We start from the raw sequence: 20,179 nt of genomic DNA on the forward strand, positions 1-20,179 counted from the left end.
AATGTAGGGATTGTATGCTCCATTAGGAACAGTGCAGCATAGGAACAAGATCTTCAGCTCACTAAGTTTGCTCTGACACCTTTCTAAACTGAAAACATTTTGCGTCTATCCAGTCCTTATCCATCTGGTCTCCACCCCATTCATGTATCTGTCAAGATGTCTCTGAAACTTTGCTATTGCATCTGCTTCTACCTCCTCCTCTGGCAGCGCATTCCAGGCACATAACACTCATTGCTAAAAAAAAACTTGCCTGTCATATTTCCTTTAAGCTTCTCCCCTTAGTTATTGTATTTATTGCCACTCCTCTTTTGCCCCATGATTACATAGTAATATTCATTTGCTGAGGTGTTTCCCTTAAGGTTGCTCATGGTTTGTAACTTTGGAGAAACTCGTCTACAACATTTCATTTATGCATTAAGATTTTCCCAGTCAATCTTAGACAATGATTGGCACATGTTATTTAAACTTAGAAACATAGTGTAAGATGACGTGGAGTTGAGGAAGTGTGAGCAGACAGCCGTGGATGAGCGGGTCATCTAAATTTCAATTGTTAGGGTAGCAAGATATCTGCAACTTCAATTGTTCTGGATTCCAACCCAAACCAGATCACTAGAGCAGCTCCTTGGAACATAGGGACGTAGGGATAGGCCATTCAGCCCCACCAGCTTGTTCCATTATTGTATGGTGAGAAGCTAAACTAAGCATTTGTTAAGGCCTGATCAAAATGTTCGCAAGAAGGGACATGCATTTCAAGATAACAAAGTGTGGGGCTGGATGAACACAGCAGGCCAAGCAGCATCTAGGAGCTTGGCCTGCTGTGTTCATCCAGCCCCAAACTTTGTTATCTTGGATTCTCCAGCATCTGCAGTTCCCATTATCTCTGATAACATGCATTTCAATATGGGTTAAAATAACTCAATGCATATGTGAATTAATATGTGTTAATTTATTGAACTCATACATATATAATATAACATTATACAAATAAGTTCAACAACTGAGTTAAACAAGGGAGTGTCGCACTGTCTTTGCATCCATCAGGGACTTTGGCAACAATGGCACTAACAGATCTTTCACAGATTCTACAGAACCAGTCGTGTGAACCATAGACCAATAGTGTAAAGTCCAAAGAGCGGGTCAAAGTCCCTGATATTAGTTTTATTCTTGATCTAAGGTTACATGCTGAATTGCCACTTCACAATAACTTCAGTATGTTTCCAGACCTCAAAATCAGGAGGAAAACAAATTAAGGTGACCTGATATAGACCGCACAAGTGAACAGTTCCCATCGACCCCCAAGTTCAAGCAGCTTCTCCCCAGTCACACTTGCCTATTCTCACGCTAGGCCTGTTTCTCATTCACTTTTCCATTTTACTTCAATTGCTCATAGTCATATCAAATTAATTCAAATATTAATCCTTCTTGGTCTGGTTTGAAAATATCATTTTTAAGCCTAACACTACAACCATTCCATGAAATCATGGCTGATCAGAGACCTAACTCCATTTACCTGCCTTTAGCTGTTAATACTTTGCTTAACAAAACTGTATTGATTCAGATTTAAAATAATAATTGATCCAGCATTCATGCCATTTGTGGGAGATAGTTCCAAACATCTACCCCTTTGTTCTTCCTAATGTTTCCACTGAATTGGTTGGCCCTGTTTCTCAGACTATGCCCTCTAGTGCTAGAATCCTTAACCAGGAACTTGGAATAACCCAATTCAATTGGAAAACTTAACTGAATAATAGATACAGTAACAATTACTAATTAACTGTCCCAATATAGTGACATCTCAAACACACCCTTGGCAATGGGCATATTCAGAAAACAGATTTGTCTTGTGTGCAACTCCCAGCAGCCCAGGAAGAGAAACCCCTGCTTTTGGTTCTATCAAGAGAGGGGAAATAGCTTCCAATTCTTCAAGACCTGCTGCTGAAAACTAAAAATTCCTAGTTCTGTGGATGGGAGCTTGACGACACCCATTCAGGCCGCTTCTATTGTTTCAGCTTCTAAAAAAATACCCAAGGTGTCACAAGTTGTTTATCTTCTCATAGACTGTTTGGCATCTGTCTCCCAATCTCTCTCTCTGGAAGAAACCAGGACAAAACACACCTCTTAAAGCCTAGGTGTCATCATAGCATTTCCTGACAGAACTAAGGCATGTCCATCATGGGCCTCCTGCACTGCCACAATGATGCCACCCGAAGGTTGCAGGAACAGCAACTCATATTCCGCCTGGGAACCCTGCAGCCATATGGTATCAATGTGGACTTCACCAGTTTCAAAATCTCCCCTTCCCCCACTGCATCCCTAAACCAGCCCAGTTCGTCCCCTCCCCCCACTGCACCACACAACCAGCTCAGCTCTTCCCCCCCACCCACTGCATCCCAAAACCAGTCCAACCTGTCTCTGCCTCCCTAACCGGTTCTTCCTCTCACCCATCCCTTCCTCCCACCCCAAGCCGCACCCCCATCTACCTACTAACCTCATCCCACCTCCTTGACCTGTCCATCTTCCCTGGACTGACCTAACCCCTCCCTACCTCCCCACCTATACTCTCCTCTCCACCTATCTTCTTTTCTCTCCATCTTCGGTCCGCCTCCCCCTCTCTCCCTATTTATTACAGTTCCCTCTCCCCATCCCCCTCTCTGATGAAGGGTCTAGGCCCGAAACGTCAGCTTTTGTGCTCCTGAGATGCTGCTTGGCCTGCTGTGTTCATCCAGCCTCACATTTTAGAAACTTATCCTTCACTGTCAGAGAAGGATTTTCTGGATTATGGTGCTATTAAAAAACCTCCATTGAGGCTGCTTATCAAATAGATTAGGAAAGGTTCCAGGATTTTAGAATATTGCCTGGGTAAACCTATATTGGATTTGAAAGAGTAAAGCAAAGTAATTTTGACAGATGGATATGAGCACTAGAAGCTAAATCGAATTACGAATCTCTTACCCAAAATATTCTCTTCTGTAATGAGAACTCATGTTGAGAATCAAACTGTTGTAGCTGCTAGACAGACAGCAATAATGATGATTATGAGTTAATCCATAAAACTAGTGTTTTTTGTTACCTTCATAAATTTGCAGGGTTAGAAATGGGAGAGTGAAAAGAAGGCAAGTAGTCACATAAAAAAAACTGTCCTCAAGGTCTCCTCCTCAGATCAGACAGTACTGAGGAGGAGACTGGAATCAGAAAATGAGGTGTTTCCATGGTAACAAAGTGGGATACATTCATTCAGAATGCTAGAAGTTTTGAGGGATACCCAAGGAATTTATTAACGCCTATAAAGACTGATAAGAAAACTCAAAAGGAAAAGGCAATGAATCAGACTGTAGCTTTATTTACAGCTAACAGGTAAACACTGCTGTGAATGCACGAGAAATGAATAAGTTCGATAAGAGATATAACAGGTAGGTAATACCTTCTTCAAAGTAAAGCAGCCAAACACATAACTGTACAAAGGGGTACAAGAGCTACTCAAACTCAGTGGCTGAAGAAGGACTTAGTTTCTCCTCTAGTGAGTTCAAAGAAAGTCAAAGTTTTGGTAAATGGGCTAGGTGGAGTGTATATCTCAGCTCCATTGTAAACTGTTCAATGGGAATGTGATTTGTTGTCTGGACTAGGGACTGTAAGTAGAGTTTTCAAGAAATTGCCTCTGGGTGACATTGATTTAGTTCTGGGGAATGATTTAGCAGAAGAGAAAGGTAGAAATTTCCAGTAATCATGGAAAATCAAAGTAAGGCTAAAGAGACAGAACAATGACAGGAACAGGATCTAAGTATTTTCACTTTGTGGATGGCAACGAGATCAATGCCGAAACAAATGCCAGCATCAGAGATCAAATTAATATCACAACAAAGGTTAGTGTAGCCAAAATCCTTTTAAGAATGAGAATAATTTAAAACAAGTGTTTGACATTTCTTAATTGATTGAGCCTCATGATTCTGAATTAAAGCAGCTAGCAGATGCGGTTGACACAGAGGCTGAGGCTAAAAGAATTCATGAGAGTTGGCTCACTTGGCTGGGTGATTAGTTTGTGATGTTAATAATGTGGGTTCAGTTCCCACACCATCTGAATGTGCCATGTAGGCTATCCTTCTCAGTTCTTCACCTGATGTGTGAAGACTCTCAAGTTAAACTATCACTAGTTGTCTCTCTCTGAAGAGTAGCAGCCCTGTGATTTGGTATTGCTGTGGTGATTTTGTTCTTAAAATGAGTTCTGATGGGGACCCATGGACAACAGACAGATGGCTGATCATCAAATTGTCATATCACCCAGATATCATAAGGAGATACTGCAAGTGACACCTGAAATTCCTATGCCACGTAAGAATACAGAAAATGCAAGGCACAACAAGCAGATGTATTACATGGCCAAGACTTCATAAAGATGTTGTGCAATTCTATAAAATATGTGACACCTGTTAGGATGCTGTAAAATCTCAACATATAATTAAACCATTTGAGAAAGAGTCAAGTATTGGTAGAGTATGTGGGTCCATTACCAAAAGTGAAAACAGGACATCTGTATAACCTTACATTTATGAATTTTACAACCTAATTCTCAGACATTATTTCTTTAAGGACATTTACAGCTAGGTTAAGACTGAAATGTTAATTCTTTCTTTTTCTTACTGTGGCCACTCAAATGAAATATAAATTGATCGAAGCTCTAAATTTCTGCTGAAAATTTTCCAGGTCATTTTCAGTAGGTTGGGTATGAACAATTCAAGTCAACTGCATATTATCCAGAAACACAGGGAGCTTTGGCGAAATATCACCAGTCTACAAAACCAGAATTAAGGCAAACTAATATGAATTCCGACAGGATTGGGAAAAGGATTAGATTTCTTACGATTTGCTACCAGAGATTCCCCAAATGAATTTACTAGGTTTCATCCATATGAATTGAACGATGGAAGATGTAAAAATCCTACTAAAATCCATTAAGGAAAGGTTTTTAGGACAAAAGGACAAATCGTCAGTGTTGGATTTGTGTTCATGCTTTAGGCGCATATAACATAGCGTGAGAGTTTAAGCATTGCATCGGCAAAAATAAAGAATGGGCAAAGATGCAACGGCTGGAGTATTTCAAGCAGGTGGTGAAGTATTGATATTGTTGCCTATGCAAGGTGAAATTCTGAAAGTAAAATCAGTGGTTTATGCAGGTAGTAAGGAAGATTAGATACTACTGTACAGCAAGAACTTTGGGTGAGTACTGCACTATTAAAAATAAGTTGCCAGAACTCAATGTGAGGTGCTTGTTTCTGTCTGTGTTTGATTCACAGACAGAATATTTATTGGTTTTTCAATCAGGACCAGTTGTGGAGTCCAGGAGTCATCAGCATGGCAACAACTCTCTAATTGGCTCATGGGCAGGCGCACAGTTTGAGTGTGAACGATGCGTGAGGCAGAAAGTCTCCAGGTAGCAAAAGGCAGTATCACTCTTTTTCCGTCTCTTCAGTGAAATCAGCAAAGAACTGAAGGCTATCTCTCTCACCATTTGCTATAAGCTGTTACTGTGAACCAGTGGCTGAAAAACTGAACGATTAATGTGTCAACTGCCCTATAGCTTCAGCACAGAACTGAAAGTATCTAGAAATGATTGCGATTGAAATGATTTAGATTAAGCAAAAGTGACACCTCATCAGATCCTGCAGCGAGTTGTTATTGAATGTTGTTTCCCAGGTATTTCTCCCGTCTTCATAACATCCATGTAAGTTTGTGTCTCTATGAAACAATTCTCCCTAAAGATTCTACAGACTCCATCCCCTGCCCTATCCCATACATCCACCATGCATTTGCCCACTCACTCAACTTGTCCAGATCACTCTGAAGCATCGCTGTATCCTACTACCAGCTGCAAATTTGGAGATGTTGCATTTAGTTCTCTCATCTAATACATTAATATACAATGTAAGTACCTGATGTCAAGGACTGGTCCCTGCAGTACCCCATTAGTCACTGATTGCCATTTGTTTGAAGTTCTTTTGGCATCTTTAGGCATGACATTCTGAGGTTCTTCTCCAAACAGCCAATAAAGTTGTATCCACAGTCATCTATTGGCTGTAATGCCTCTTTTTAGACGTACTGTAATTAAATGCTCAATCTGTCCATGTGTAGGTTTCTGATATGCCATCACGGCCCTTTTTTCAATTATTTCTGAGGAAAGGGTTCCCTTAACAGAGAGCTTTTTGTCTCACATTCATTGGGGGAAAAAACACAAGAGTACTACATTTCAAATGATCAAAACAATTTTGTATTATAGGGGAGATGGATTCTCTCCATCAACCAGCAGGGCAGGTGTACTAACATCAGCATCCTTGCATTTTTTTGTTGTCAATTCACTAGATGTGGGCATCATTGGCTAAAGCAGAATTTATTGCCCATCCCTAAAACCTAAGAGTCAACCACATTGCTGTGGGTCTGGAGTCACACATAGGCTAAACCCAGGTAGGGATGGCAGTTTCTTTTCCTAAAAAACATTAATGAACCAGCCGGGATTTTCCTTGCAATCAGCAATGGTTCCATGGTTGTCATTAAACTCTTAATTCCAGAATTTTATTGAAATCAAATTCCATCATCTGCTATGGCAGGATTTGAACACAGGTCCCCAAAACATTACCCAGGCTTCTGGGTTAACAATCCAATGGTAATACCACTAGGCAGTTTCCTCACAAAATCAGCCAACAGCACCAGGATTGAGGCCATGATCAACTGGAACCAATTTTTCTGGCCAACCACATGCTTAAGATACCTGAGATCCAGCTATCAAAGCAAACCAGCTTCACCCAGCTCAAAGAAGGCACTCTAATGAGAGGAGGGCAAAAGGAGCTGCTCCAAATAGCCTTGAAGGCTTCCCTCAAGAAATGCATCTTAGACGCCAACGCATCACAGACCCTCATTCAGAAGAAACCAACTAGGAAGAAACTCTTAATTGAAGGGACAGAAGTCTATGAACACACCCATAAACAAGAGGAATTACAGAGAGAACACCGCAAAAAGGAATGCCAACGATCTCAGGGTCAAGGGTTACTTCCACTTCCTGGAAGCACCTGCCAATCTGTGGTCAGAGATGTGGCTCTGCAATTGGACTCATCTAACACACACAACAGCCCACAGAACTGATAGCCAATGACACGGAATTTCCTCTGTGGATAGTCATACTTGTTAACAAATGTTTGTTGCCACTGCTGCTGACAGGAGAAAGGATGTTGATTGGTTAGCAAGTCAAGTCTGATTGGCCAAGTCATTGCTGTGAACAATACAATAGAGGAGCAAAGGCTACATAAGTTCAGAGGACCCTTTTTTAAAATTTTCCAGGCTCTTAGGCAGTGTATAGCAGGTTAATTCCTTCATAATGCTTGAAGGACGGAGGGAGAGAGTGTCAAAATTCAGGTGCAGATCTCAGAAAGTTGTTTGCCCAGATTTACTTGGAGAAATTTCAAAACAAAATGAAGTAGAATCTTTTTATGCAAGCAACCAATGTTTCCAAGGTTTCTTTGCTGTCTGCAATTTCTCATACAATCTGCCCCCTCTCACTTAGAGTTTCGGCTAGACTCCCAGTGTGACTCTTAAAAGTGGCAGACAGGACAAGCAAAGCATTGGCTTAGTGAGAAAGGGTTTTAAAATTACTTCCAGTGTTTATTGTCAGCCTCTAGTTGCCCTTGAGAAGGTGGATAAATTGATGCAATGCATCTAACGCTCGGCAGGGAATTCCAGGATTTTGACCCAGCAACAGCGGAGGAACTGTGATGTATTCCCAAATCAGGATGTTGAGTGGCTTGGAGGGGTATCTTGCACATGCTGGTGTTCCCATGTATCTGCTGTCCTTGTCCTTCTGGATGACCAAGGTCAAAGGTTTGAAAGTGCCTCCGAGGGACCCTCAGCAAGTTTCTGCAATGCACTCTGTGGGTGGTACCCACTGATACCAGTTTGATTGTGGTGGGTCGAGAGAATACTAATGGTGGTGGATGGGGGTGATAATTAAGAATGCCCTGGATGATATCAAGCATTTTAAGTGTTGTTGCACACACAGGCAAGTGGGGAGGGTGCTAGAAGCATGTCTTTAGTACAACTTGCAACCATCCGTCCCATGTAAAAGAGGTGCCCTTCATAACTATTCAATCTCAGTTGGACCCAGCACTAGACTTCATAATGAAATGCAAACTGAGTATAACCAGAGGTCATGACCTGAAGAATTTTAAGACATATGTATTCTGCAAATTAGGGGCCATCACATTCTGTTATTTATCAGTTATTGGCAAAAATGACGAGCTGTCGAGACAAATGAAAGGTTATGGAGTGTGCAGCCCTGAACTAGAGCAACTTAAGCCCTGTAGACATGAACATTTCACCTCCTACTCCAGTAATATTTCAATGAACAGATTGTTGCTTGTGAAAGTTAGTTACGATATCATCCCACATGACTACTCTTTTGTCTGGGGATCAAATATGTGTTCACTCTGCCTTCAAAACTGTCTAAGTGGCTTCCTGCTCAAAGAAACGGCAAACAATTCTAACTCTCTTTTAGCACAGTTCAATGAAGCCAAGGTGAAAGGTCAAGGTCCAAAGGGTCAGATTAGATTCAAGAGAGTTCAAGCAAACAAGAATTAAGTCAGGATGTTACTCACACCTTCAACCTCAAGGTTGTTGGCTGGATTACTACCCAATGTTTTAAATTGAATTTTACAAAGTTTAAATTGTATTCAGATTCAATCATTTGTTTTGTATGAAAGAACCTTGTCTCAAAATGTCTTGTGATGTTTGACTGCATTAAAGCAGCTAAATAAATATTGTTTTTATTGATCTCACACTGAGTTCCAAGAAAAGTGTGGGCGAAATTTCACATGGCTGGAACTCGTAATTTACTTTATTCAAACAGTATCTGGCACTAGGGCATCATTCAGGGCTGAAGCACAGGTCTGTAATTAGGTTCAAGGATTGATACAAGTTGTGGCGTCATGATCTGAGCAGAGCAAAAAATGGTCTTCATATCATGACTCTTGTGCTATGCAGAATGGGTGCTAGCAATGAAGGTTAAGCAGCAGCAAAAGCTTGCATCGTTTTTAAAAGTTACAAAGATTGAAGGTTTTACTGACCCTCATAATAATATTCTTTCTTCTTTGTTCATTCATGGGATGAGGGCATCGCTGGCTAGGCAGCATTTATCGCCCATCCCTAAATGCCCAGAGGGCAGTTTAAGAGTCATCCACATTACTGAGAGTCTGGAGTCACATGTAGGTCAGACCAGGGAAGGATGGCAGTTTCCTTCCCTAAACGACATTAGTGAGCCAGATGGGACTTTTTCTGAAAATTGACAATGGAGTCTTGGTCATCGTCAGATTCTTAATTCGAGCTATTTTTTATTGAATTCAAATTCCACCATCTGCAATGGCAGGATTCAAACCTGAGTCCCCAGAATGTTCTTTGGGTCTCTGGATTGACAGTCCAGCAACAATACCACGAGGCCATCGCCTTGCATAACAAGGCTATTGCTTAGAACTGGGGACTTGTTAAATTAATAAGGAATAAACTCAGTGCTGACCTATTTGCTAAAGTGGTGATTATTTACAAAGTTGTGTCAGCACCAAAAGTTGAAGTGTTTTCATGTTATAAAATTTGGCATTGGTGTGAGGATTCTTTGTCTATGGGCAAGAAGGCAGTCATCTGTAATATTCAGGAAGCCTTAGTCATAAAGAGAAGACTTTGAAGATTTCGAGGATTTCTCTGGACGTGTTTCCACCTGTATTTCCTGCCCATCTCAAACCATGTTAAACTACTGAAGAAGGGCCGAGGCCCAAAACATCAGCCTTCCTGCTCCTCTGATGCTGCTTGGCCTGCGGTGTTCATCCAGCTCTAAACCTTGTTATCTCAGATTCTCCAGCATCTGCAGTTCCTACTATCTCTAAACTACAGCCTGCCTTGTTTGGCAAATTTGGGAAGGGTACAGTGGGTGTTCACAATTTTTTGGAAGCTCTCCAGTTCCGAACATAATGCCCAAATTTTGCCAATGGGGAGAAACCCACCTTCAGCTCCCTAGGACTACCTTCCAGCCACCAGCCTGGCAAATGTATTAAGATCTTTAGGTCACTCCATTTCAGGCTACTCTGATTGGGCTCATTAAACATAGCAGCAGCAGCAGTTTGCCGAGCCATCCAATGGGCATCCAGAGATTTTAGAACGTAAAACATGGAACATAGAACAGTAAAGCACAGTACAGGCCCTTTGGCCCATGATGTTCGTGCCTAACTTTTACCCTAATCCTAAGGTCTATCTAACCTCCATCCCTACATTATACTATCATTCATATGCCTATCTTGTATCTACTTAAATGCCCCTAATGAGGTCGACTCCACTACCCTCTCCGGCAATGCATTCCACACTCCACCACTCTCTGAGTAAAGAACCTACCTCTGACGTCTTCCCTACATCTACCTCCTTTCACTTTAAAACTATGTCCCTCATAATAGCTATCTCCACCCTAGGAAAAAAGTGTCTGGCTGTCCACTCTATCTATACCTCTGATCATTTTGTATGCCTCTATCAAGTCACCTCTCATCCTTCATCGTTCTAAAGAGAAATGCCCTAGCTCTCTCAACCTTTCCTCGTAAGACCTTCGCTCCATTCCAGGCAACATCCTGGTAAATCTCCTCTATACCTTTTCCAATGCCTCCACATCTTTCCTGTAATGAGGCAACCAAAACTGGGCACAATACTCCAGATGTGGCCGAGCCAGGCATTTGTATAGTTGGAGCATAACTTCACAGCTCTTGAACTCAATCCCTCTATTAATGAAAGCTAACACACCGTTCACATTCTTAACAACTCTATCCACCTGGGTGGCAGCTTTCAGGGAACTGTGGGCATGAACACCCAAGATCCCTCTGCTCCTCCACACTGCTAGTAATCTTTCCGTTAACCCTGTATTCTGCTTTCAAGTTTGTCCTTCCCAAATGTATCACCTCACATTTTTCAGGGCTCAACTCCATCTGTCACTTCTCAGCCCAGCTCTGCATCCTATCAATGTCCCTTTGTAACCTAGAACAGCCCTCCACACTATCCACAGCTCAACCCACCTTTGTATCGTCCGCGAACTAGCTAATCCACCCTTCCACACCTTCATCCAAATCATTTACAAAAATCACAAATAGAAGAGGACCCATAACATATCCTTGTGAATACACCACTCGTAACTGAGCGCCATGTTGAATATTTTCTATCCACTGCCACCCTTTGTCTTTGAAGAGTCAGCCAATCTGAATCCAATCTGCCACATTTCCCCCTATCCTATGCCTCCATACCTTCTGCATGAGCCTACCATGGGAAACATTATCAAATGTCTTACTTAAATCCATGTCTACCACATCAACTGCTCTACCTTCATCCATGTGTTTGGTGACGTCTTCAAAGAATTCAGTAAGGTTTGTGAGGCATGATCTACCCCTCACATATCCATGCTGACTATCATGAATCAAACTATGCCTTCTCAAGTGATCATAAATCCTGTCTCTCAGAGCCCTTTCTAATAATTTGCCTACTACTGACACAAGTCTAACTGGCCTATAATTTCTGGGGTTATCCCTGTTCCTTTTTTTGAACAAGGGAATGACGTTTACCTCACTCCAATCTTCTGGCATTATGCCCGTGGACAGTGAGTATGAAAAGATCATCACCAAAGGCCCTGCAATCTCTTTCCTCGCTTCCCATAAAATCCTTGGATAATTCCCACCAGGCCTGGGGGACTTGTCTATTTCCTTGTTCCACAAAACTCCTAATACGTCTTCATCACTAACAACGACCTCCTCTAGCCTATCAGCCTGCTTCACACTGTCCTTCTCTACAACTAGGTCCCTCTCAGTTGTGAATACCAAAGAAAAGTATTCATTAAGGACCTCTCCTATCTCTTTAGGCTCAGCACACAAATTCCCTTTACAATCCTTGATTGGCCCTATCCTTTCTCTGGTCATTCTTTTATTCTTCACGTGCATGTAAAAAGCTTTGAAGCTTTCCTTGATCCTAGCTGCCAAGGTTTTCTCATGCCCCGTTATAGCTCTCCTAAGCCCTTTCTTCAGCTCCTTCCTGGACAACTTGTATCCCTCTAGAGCCTTTTCTGTTCCTTGTTTCCTAAACATTACATAAGTATCCTTCTTCCTCTTAACCAGTCGTTCGACCTCTCTTGAGAACCAAGGCTCCCTCACACGATTGTATCTTCCCTGCCTGCAAGGGACAAACATATTGAGCACATGTAGTACGCATTCCTTAAACAATCTCCACATTTCAATTGTGCTCTACCCTGACAGCATCTGTTCCCATTTTATGTTACCTTTTGGATTTCTTCTTTGAAGAGGCCAATGACAGTTGAATGCCGGACTATGTGGATACTGTGCCAACTTCCTGCAGGTTGGGAGAGTCCACATGAAGGAACTAATACATGTTATGATTGACATGTATATTCACTGTGGAATTTGTTATTTGTATCTATTAGTGAGGACAAGTTCTATCGGCAGCCTCAATGTGTGAATGTCTATTTAAAGACTCTTCTTTTAATTCCTTCATTATATGTGGGCATTATTCATCCTTAATTGCCCTTGAACTGAGTGGTTTGCCATTTCCATTTCAGAGGACAATCGGGGATCAAACACAATGCTTTGGGTCTGGATTCACACATAGGCCAGGCTGAATGAATGAATGAACAAATGAATGATTTTATTATCACACTTATTTGGGAAAATAAAGTGAAAAGTGCTTTGTCACCCCAATTTAGTTCCATTTTAGATTACTAAATGAATAAAGAAATACTTAAATAGAGTTTCACCTTCTGTTCAGCTGTCAGAAAGTTATAAAGGCAGAAAAATAAGAAATAATGTTCAACTTCACAGTCCTACTTGTCAAACATGGCTCTTGGTTTTCTTAAGATCTCTGGGGTTTCTGTAAGGTGTTCCAGACTCCAGGTGGCAATGAGTCCCCATTCCAGGTCCAGGCAATGTCCCAAGAGTCGTTGTTAACATCACTAGGACTCTTGATCCAGGCCCGACATCCCCAGGAATCCCAGGCCCACTGCAACCATAAGCCACCACTGCAGACACCACCTCACTGCCTTGCCGTAAATCCCACTCCAGCTGCCTCTGCGATGACACCTTCTCCACAACCGGCAAAAACAAAATGAAGAAAAGAAAAAAGAAAGAAGATGAAGAGTAAATGAAAAAGCAGGCCTGGATCAGGAGACCAAACTCTCAGAAGCTACCTTGCCAGCTCTGCCATCTTGGAATTTGGTGGGTTCCTTCACTTAAATACGTTAGTGAGCCAGATTTTCTTTATAACAATCAACAATGGCTGTCACGGTAACCATTATTGACACTAGCTTTATATCAGATTTTATTTTGAATTAATTCAACATAAAGTCAACCAGTTACCAGGATGGAATTTGAACCCACAATCCTAGAGTGATTACTAGCCCAGTGGTAGAAACAAAATGCCACCAACTCCCCATGAGTCAGTTTAACAGACCAAGTATCCCAGCAGGCCTTGCATTTAACAGGTACTGGGAGCAAAGAAGATTGGGAGACCAGGAATATTGACATTATCTTCATCGTAACTTTTAGATCTGGAGATGACTGTTACCTAAATGTGAAAGCTGGTGATTAGGAGAATCACAAACACATACGGGAAACTCTCCCAGAAAATAGGGCCAACTGTTCTCAGGGCACATCCACAGCTGAAAAGCCAGCCCACAAAATCAAAACTAATCACTCTGAGGTCGAGAAACCAATTTACATTATTTGCTACAAGACCAGAAATTGCTAGAGAAACTCAGCAGGTCTGTGGAGATACTCATAAATCAATATACTCAGAGATAATGGGAACTGCAGATGCTGGAGAATTCCAAGATAATAAAATGTGAGGCTGGATGAACACAGCAGGACAAGCAGCATCTCAGGAGCTCAAAAGCTGATGTTTTGGGCCTAGACCCTCCATCAGAGAGGGGGATGGGGAGAGGGAGCTGGAAGAAATAGGGAGAGAAGGGGAGGCGGACCGAAGATGGAGAGTAAAGAAGATAGGTGGAGAGAGTATAGGTGGGGAGGTAGGGAAGGGATAGGTCAGTCCAGGGAAGACGGACAGGTCAAGGAGGTGGGATGAGGTTAGTAGGTAGCTGGGGGTGCGGCTTGGTGTGGGAGGAAGGGATGGGTGAGAAGAAGAACTGGTTAGGGAGGCAGAGACAGGTTGGACTGGTTTTGGGATGCAGTGGGTGGGGGGGAAGAGCTGGGCTGGTTGTGTGGTGCAGTGGGGGGAGGGGACGAACTAGGCTGCATCCCTAAACCAGCCTAGTTCGTCCCCTCCCCCCACTGCACCACACAACCAGCCCAGCTCTTCCCCCCCACCCACTGCATCCCAAAACCAGTCCAACATGTCTCTGCCTCCCTAACCAGTTCTTCCTCTCACCCATCCCTTCCTCCCACACCAAGCCGCACCCCCATCTACCTACTAACCTCATCCCACCTCCTTGACCTGTCCGTCTTCCCTGGACTGACCTATCCCCTCCCTACCTCCCCACCTATTCTCTCTCCACCTATCTTCTTTACTCTCCATCTTCGGTCCGCCTCCCCCTCTCTCCCTATTTATTCCAGCTCCCTCTCCCCATCCCCCTCTCTGATGAAGGGTCTAGGCCCGAAACGTCAGCTTTTGTGCTCCTGAGATGCTGCTTGGCCTGCTGTGTTCATCCAGCCTCACATTTTATTATCAATCAATATACTCATCCTAGTTTTCAAACCTTTCCACCTCTCACCTCTCCAAACTTCTCCAGCCATGTGTTCTCATAAACCGACCTTATGTGTATCCATGATTGCAATTGCTCCCCCATTGTTGGTCGCTGGACCTTCAGTCACCTAAGCCCTGATTCACTTTGGAATTCGCTCCCTAAACCTCTCCATCTCTCACCTTGCTTTCCTGTTTCACAACGCTTCTGATAATCCAGCTGTTTACCCAAGCTTTTGATCATCAGGTATCATATTTCTTGCTTCTTTGAACTTTTTCTCATGTTAAAATCATTCTGTAAGTACGAGTTGTTGTCACATACATTTCTGTTTGTGAAACAGAGTATTAAATTTTACCGAGATTTGTGTGAATAGGAGCTTCCTAATACTACTGACTAAAGCTGAAAACAAAAGGTGCTGGAGATCACTGCAGATCAGGCAGCGTCCATGGAGAGAGAGCAAGCTAATGCTTTGAGTCGAGACAACTCTTCATCGGAGCTCACGTGAAATGTGGAGAGGGCAGCATTTATGCAATTGTTGGGGCAGTGGTTTTGTGGTGGGGAGATGGGGTTTTCAGTACAGATTCCAGCTTCTGCAGTAATTTGCTCTGTCAGTGACTAAAGGTCTAGCTCTAACATTTAGCCTACAGCCTCTAATCCTGGCCTCCCCAACTATCCAGAACAGTTTCTTACAATCAAGCCTGTCAATTCCCTTTAATTCCTTGATGTTTGGTGGATTTGCATGAACTACTTTATGCTTCATTCATGTGCAGAAGCACCTGGAGCACTAGAAGGTGTGTTCAGGCAAAATGTTTCACATTGAATTAAGTTAAACATCAAACTTACTCATTTCCAGTAATAGTGAAAATATTCTTCTGGTGACAGATGACACCTGAGGAAGGAGCAAGATTCCGATAGCTTGTGTCTTCAAGTAAACCTGTTGGACTATGACCTGGTGTCGTGTGATTTTTGACCGACAAATTATGAGCCAAGCAAGCAGCTGTTTTGAATCAGTTTGTTGCACTTATCCAATGAGCCAGAAGCTCATGCATTCAAGCCCCATCCTTGACAATTGGGCATGTAATTCGAGCTGATACCTCAGTGTAATACTAAGGGAAGCCTGCACCATCAGAGGTGCCATGTTTTGATAGAAGCACCAACACTAGATTCCATCAACAACAACAACAAAAACAGAAGTTGCTGGAAATGCTCAGCAGGTCTGGCAGCATCTGTGAAGGAAAAAGCAGTGCTAACATTTCAGATCCTGTGACCCTGCCTCGAATCCTTCCATCAGCCTGATCAGTTAGCCATGAGGGGGTCTCATAACAATAACTGAAAGTCAAGGAGAGGAATTCCCCTATGGTCCTGCCCAATTTTTACTCTTCAACCAACTATCTTAAGACAGATTAGCTGGTCTTTGTCACCATACTGTTTTTAGTGAGTTGGCTGTCATATTTCAACAACACTTCAATAATTCTTCATTGGTTTAAGAAATTTTCTAATATCCTACAGTTCCTTGCTTATCAAACCCAATTTACCTGTGCTCTGTGCATTCTTTATACCTTCTGGTATAAAATGAAACATTGCAGGTGACCAGAAATTGAACATAGAACACAAAACGTAGAACAGTACAGCACAGTACCGACCCTTTGGCCCATGATGTTGTGCTGAACTTTTACCCTAATCCTAAGGTCTATCTAACCTCCACCGCTACATTATACTATCATTCATATGCCTATCTAATAGCCACTTCAATGCCCCTAATGAGGCCGACTCCACTACCCTCTCCGCAATGCATTCCACACACCACCACTCTCTGAATAAAGAACCTACCTCTGACTTCTCCCCTATATCTACCTCCACTCACTTTAAAACGATGTCCCCTCAACAGCGCTACCTCCACCCTAGGAAAAAGTCTCTGACTGTCCACTCTATCTATACCTCTGATCATTTTGTACACCTCTATCAAGTCACCTCTCATCCTTTGTCGCTCGAAAGAGAAAAGCCCTTGCTCTCTCAACCTTTCCTCATAAGACTTTCCCTCCATTCCAGGCAACATCCTGGTAAATCTCCACTGCACTTTTCCAACGTTTCCAAGTTGAAACAGATCTTGAATCAGAGCTGTAGACACATTATATCACAAGCTTAGAACATTTCATATTTCTACGCTCAAAACATTGGTGAAATTGCACAACTCCTGAATGATTTTGGACGTGAAACTGTTCAGATTATAGCAATTTACAGCAGTAACTAAATCACCACTGATTTCACTGAGTTGCTAAACTAACATTAAAAATGGAAAATGTGTCGTGTAAGAGGTAAATTGTATAGTAGGTTGAAAGAGTAGAAAAAAATTAAACAAAGCAAAGGCTTCTAATACATACCACATTAACTCCCATCACACTGCAATTGCTAATTCTAAAGCCAAAGATTGGGATGACATTTATTTGCAGGATTAGTCTTTAGGCATCTAAAGCTATGATATTGATACAAAAGCTTTTCATAATGCACCGTCAAAATAGTTAAAAATATTTTTATTACGTAGATATTCACAAGCTTTGCTAACAGAATGTGGTACAAAAATCAATTATCCAAGACATAGCAATTCCAGTGTCAGAATGATGGGCATTGTTTCAATGAAAGTTTTCACTACAGTCAGTTAATGACACTGAAAACAAGCAACTGTGAGAGACTATGAGGGACATTTTAACTATTGGATAGTGCCAATAGTGGTAGTATAAGGTAGGGGTGGAGGTTAGGTAGACCTTATGGTAAAAGTTCGGCACAACATCATGGGCCAAAGGGCCAGTACAGTGCTGTACTGTTCTATGTTCTATGTTCAATTTCTGGTCACCTGCAATGCTTTGTTTTATACCAGAAGGTATAAAGAATGCATTCACCCTTTTCAAAGGATATGTCACATTATATGGTATGGCATACATGTCTTTAGTGAGCACCCCCAATACAGCTCAAATACCTCTGAATTGGATTGAAGCTGGGAAAAGGATAAATCTGAAGAAAGCATATGAGGCAACAAGTTGCATTATTCTGCTGGACTCATAAAAATAACTTCGCACTTACCTTCTCAGTCTTCTCCTGCTGTTCCACCCAGGATTTATTGAGCTATAGAACATAGAACAGTACAGCACAGAACAGGCCCTTCAGCCCACAATGTTGTGCCGACCATTGATCCTCATGTATGCACCCTCAAATTTCTGTGACCATATGCACGTCCAGCAGTCTCTTGAATGACCCCAATGACCTTGCTTCCACAACTGCTGCTGGCAACGCATTCCATGCTCTCACAACTCTCTGTGTAAAGAACCCACCTCTGACATCCCCTCTGTACTTTCCTCCAACCAGCTTAAAACTATGACCCCTCGTGCTAGCCATTTCTGCCCTGGGAAATAGTCTCTGGCTATCAACTCTATCTATGCCTTTCATTATCTTGTGTACCTCAATTAGGTTCCCTCTCCTCCTCCTTTTCTCCAATGAAAAGAGACCGAGCTCAGTCAACCTCTCTTCATAAGATAAGCCTTCCAGTCCAGGCAGCATCCTGGTAAACTTCCTCTGAACCCTCTCCAAAGCATCCACATCTTTCCTATAATAGGGCAACCAGAACTGGACGCAGTATTCCAAGTGCGGTCTAACCAAAGTTTTATGGAGCTGCAACAAGATCTCACAACTCTTAAACTCAATCCCCCTGTTAATGAAAGCCAAAACACCATATGCTTTCTTAACAACCCTGTCCACTTGGGTGGCCATTTTAAGGGATCTATGTATCTGCACACCAAGATCCCTCTGTTCCTCCACACTGCCAAGAATCCTATCCTTAATCCTGTACTCAGCTTTCAAATTCGACCTTCCAAAATGCATCAACTCGCATTTATCCAGGTTGAACTCCATCTGCCACCTCTCAGCCCATCTCTGCATCCTGTCAATGTCCCACTGCAGGCTACAACAGCCCTCTATACTGTCAATGACACCTCCGACCTTTGTGTCGTCTGCAAACTTGCTGACCCATCCTTCAATCCCGTCATCCAAGTCATTAAAAAAATTACAAACAGTAGAGGCCCAAGGACAGAGCCCTGTGGAACACCACTCACCACTGACTTCCAGGCAGAATATTTTCCTTCTACTACCACTCGCTGCCTTCTGTTGGCCAGCCAATTCTGTATCCAGACAGCTAAGTTCCCCTGTATCCCATTCCTCCTAACCTTCTGAATGAGCCTACCATGGGGAACCTTATCAAATGCTATGTGTCCACAGTGTACAGTTCTCCCAGACTAATACCTCCATTTTAACTCTTGCTGCCCTATTTTTATCAGGTAGAGAGAGTTAAAATCTCTCCCACATGTTACAATCACATCAATGGACCATGACAATGGATAATCAGTTACTGAAGCAAAAGCTAAGATTTATTACAGTCACATAGACACAGATTTTTCAACTTGTTCTTTAACTCTAAAACTAGGAATAAAAACAGAAGTTGCAGGAATAGGTCAGCAGAACTGGCAGCATCTGTGAAGAAAAAAATCCGAATTAATGTTTCAGGTCTGGTGACCCTTCCTCAGAACCCGCTGCCAGATCTGCTGAGCTTTTCCAGCAACTTCTGTTTTTATTCATAATTTACAACATCTACAGTTCTTTCAGTTTTTATTTGGTATTTATCCCTAAAATTAAGTTGGTAGATTTTTGTTCAGAATTTCTCTTTGGTTTAAGATCTTTCAAACACTCCATTGTGCTTCACCTATAGCCCAAAGTGGAGTTGCCCTGCCACAGAGGAGCAAAGTGCATGTTTTTCTGTTCCACTTGTCTTCTACCCAGATGCTAAGCAATAAAAATAATTGATTTACTTCTCAAATTCCTCACATTCATCTTTCCCAATGGTAAGCGAAGTCCAGCTAACTAGAAGATCAATCAACAGAATAAAGCTATTTACAAATACTATAGAAGGATCGAGTGACTTTCAGTTCATTTTTATAAATAATTATTGCTTCACTGGGTAAGAAAAGATGCAGTAAAAAAATTGAATTACAAAGAAACATTTCATTTTAGAAAATAATATACATGTTAATTCTGCAGAAGAATCTTATGTTTACTGTTTCATGGAAACCACACCTCTTTGACTGTAGATACTTTCATAAGTTAAAACATGACCTGTAAGATTGTGAATTGAATCATTAAACCATGGTAAATAACAAAATAAACAATTTGCCAGAGAGGCATGCTTTGCTTTCCCTCTAACTGATATGTTAGTATTTATTGAATGATTGTGTTAAGTGTGGTTTGAGCTGATAACGAAATAAAGCTCTGGATTGCACATGGTTTTGGAGATGACTTTATACAGTGGATCCCTTCTCAATACAAATAAATATACTTAGACTGATTCAGTACAGGTTTTTCAGCCAAGTAAATGCAATCTGG

The 20,179-nt window shown here is 42.0% G+C and overlaps 1 protein-coding gene across 1 annotated transcript in view; it reads right to left on the reverse strand.

Moving 5' to 3' along the window:
• The window catches only part of LOC125458965 (melatonin receptor type 1B-like), a gene marked incomplete at its 5' end in the record, with an annotated part of 143,551 nt that overhangs the window by 112,213 nt on the left and 11,159 nt on the right, over positions 1-20,179 (reverse strand). The gene's annotated exons all lie outside the window — the stretch shown is intronic.

Source organism: Stegostoma tigrinum, chromosome 15, assembly GCF_030684315.1.
Source record: "Stegostoma tigrinum isolate sSteTig4 chromosome 15, sSteTig4.hap1, whole genome shotgun sequence".
Lineage (NCBI taxonomy): Eukaryota > Metazoa > Chordata > Chondrichthyes > Orectolobiformes > Stegostomatidae > Stegostoma > Stegostoma tigrinum.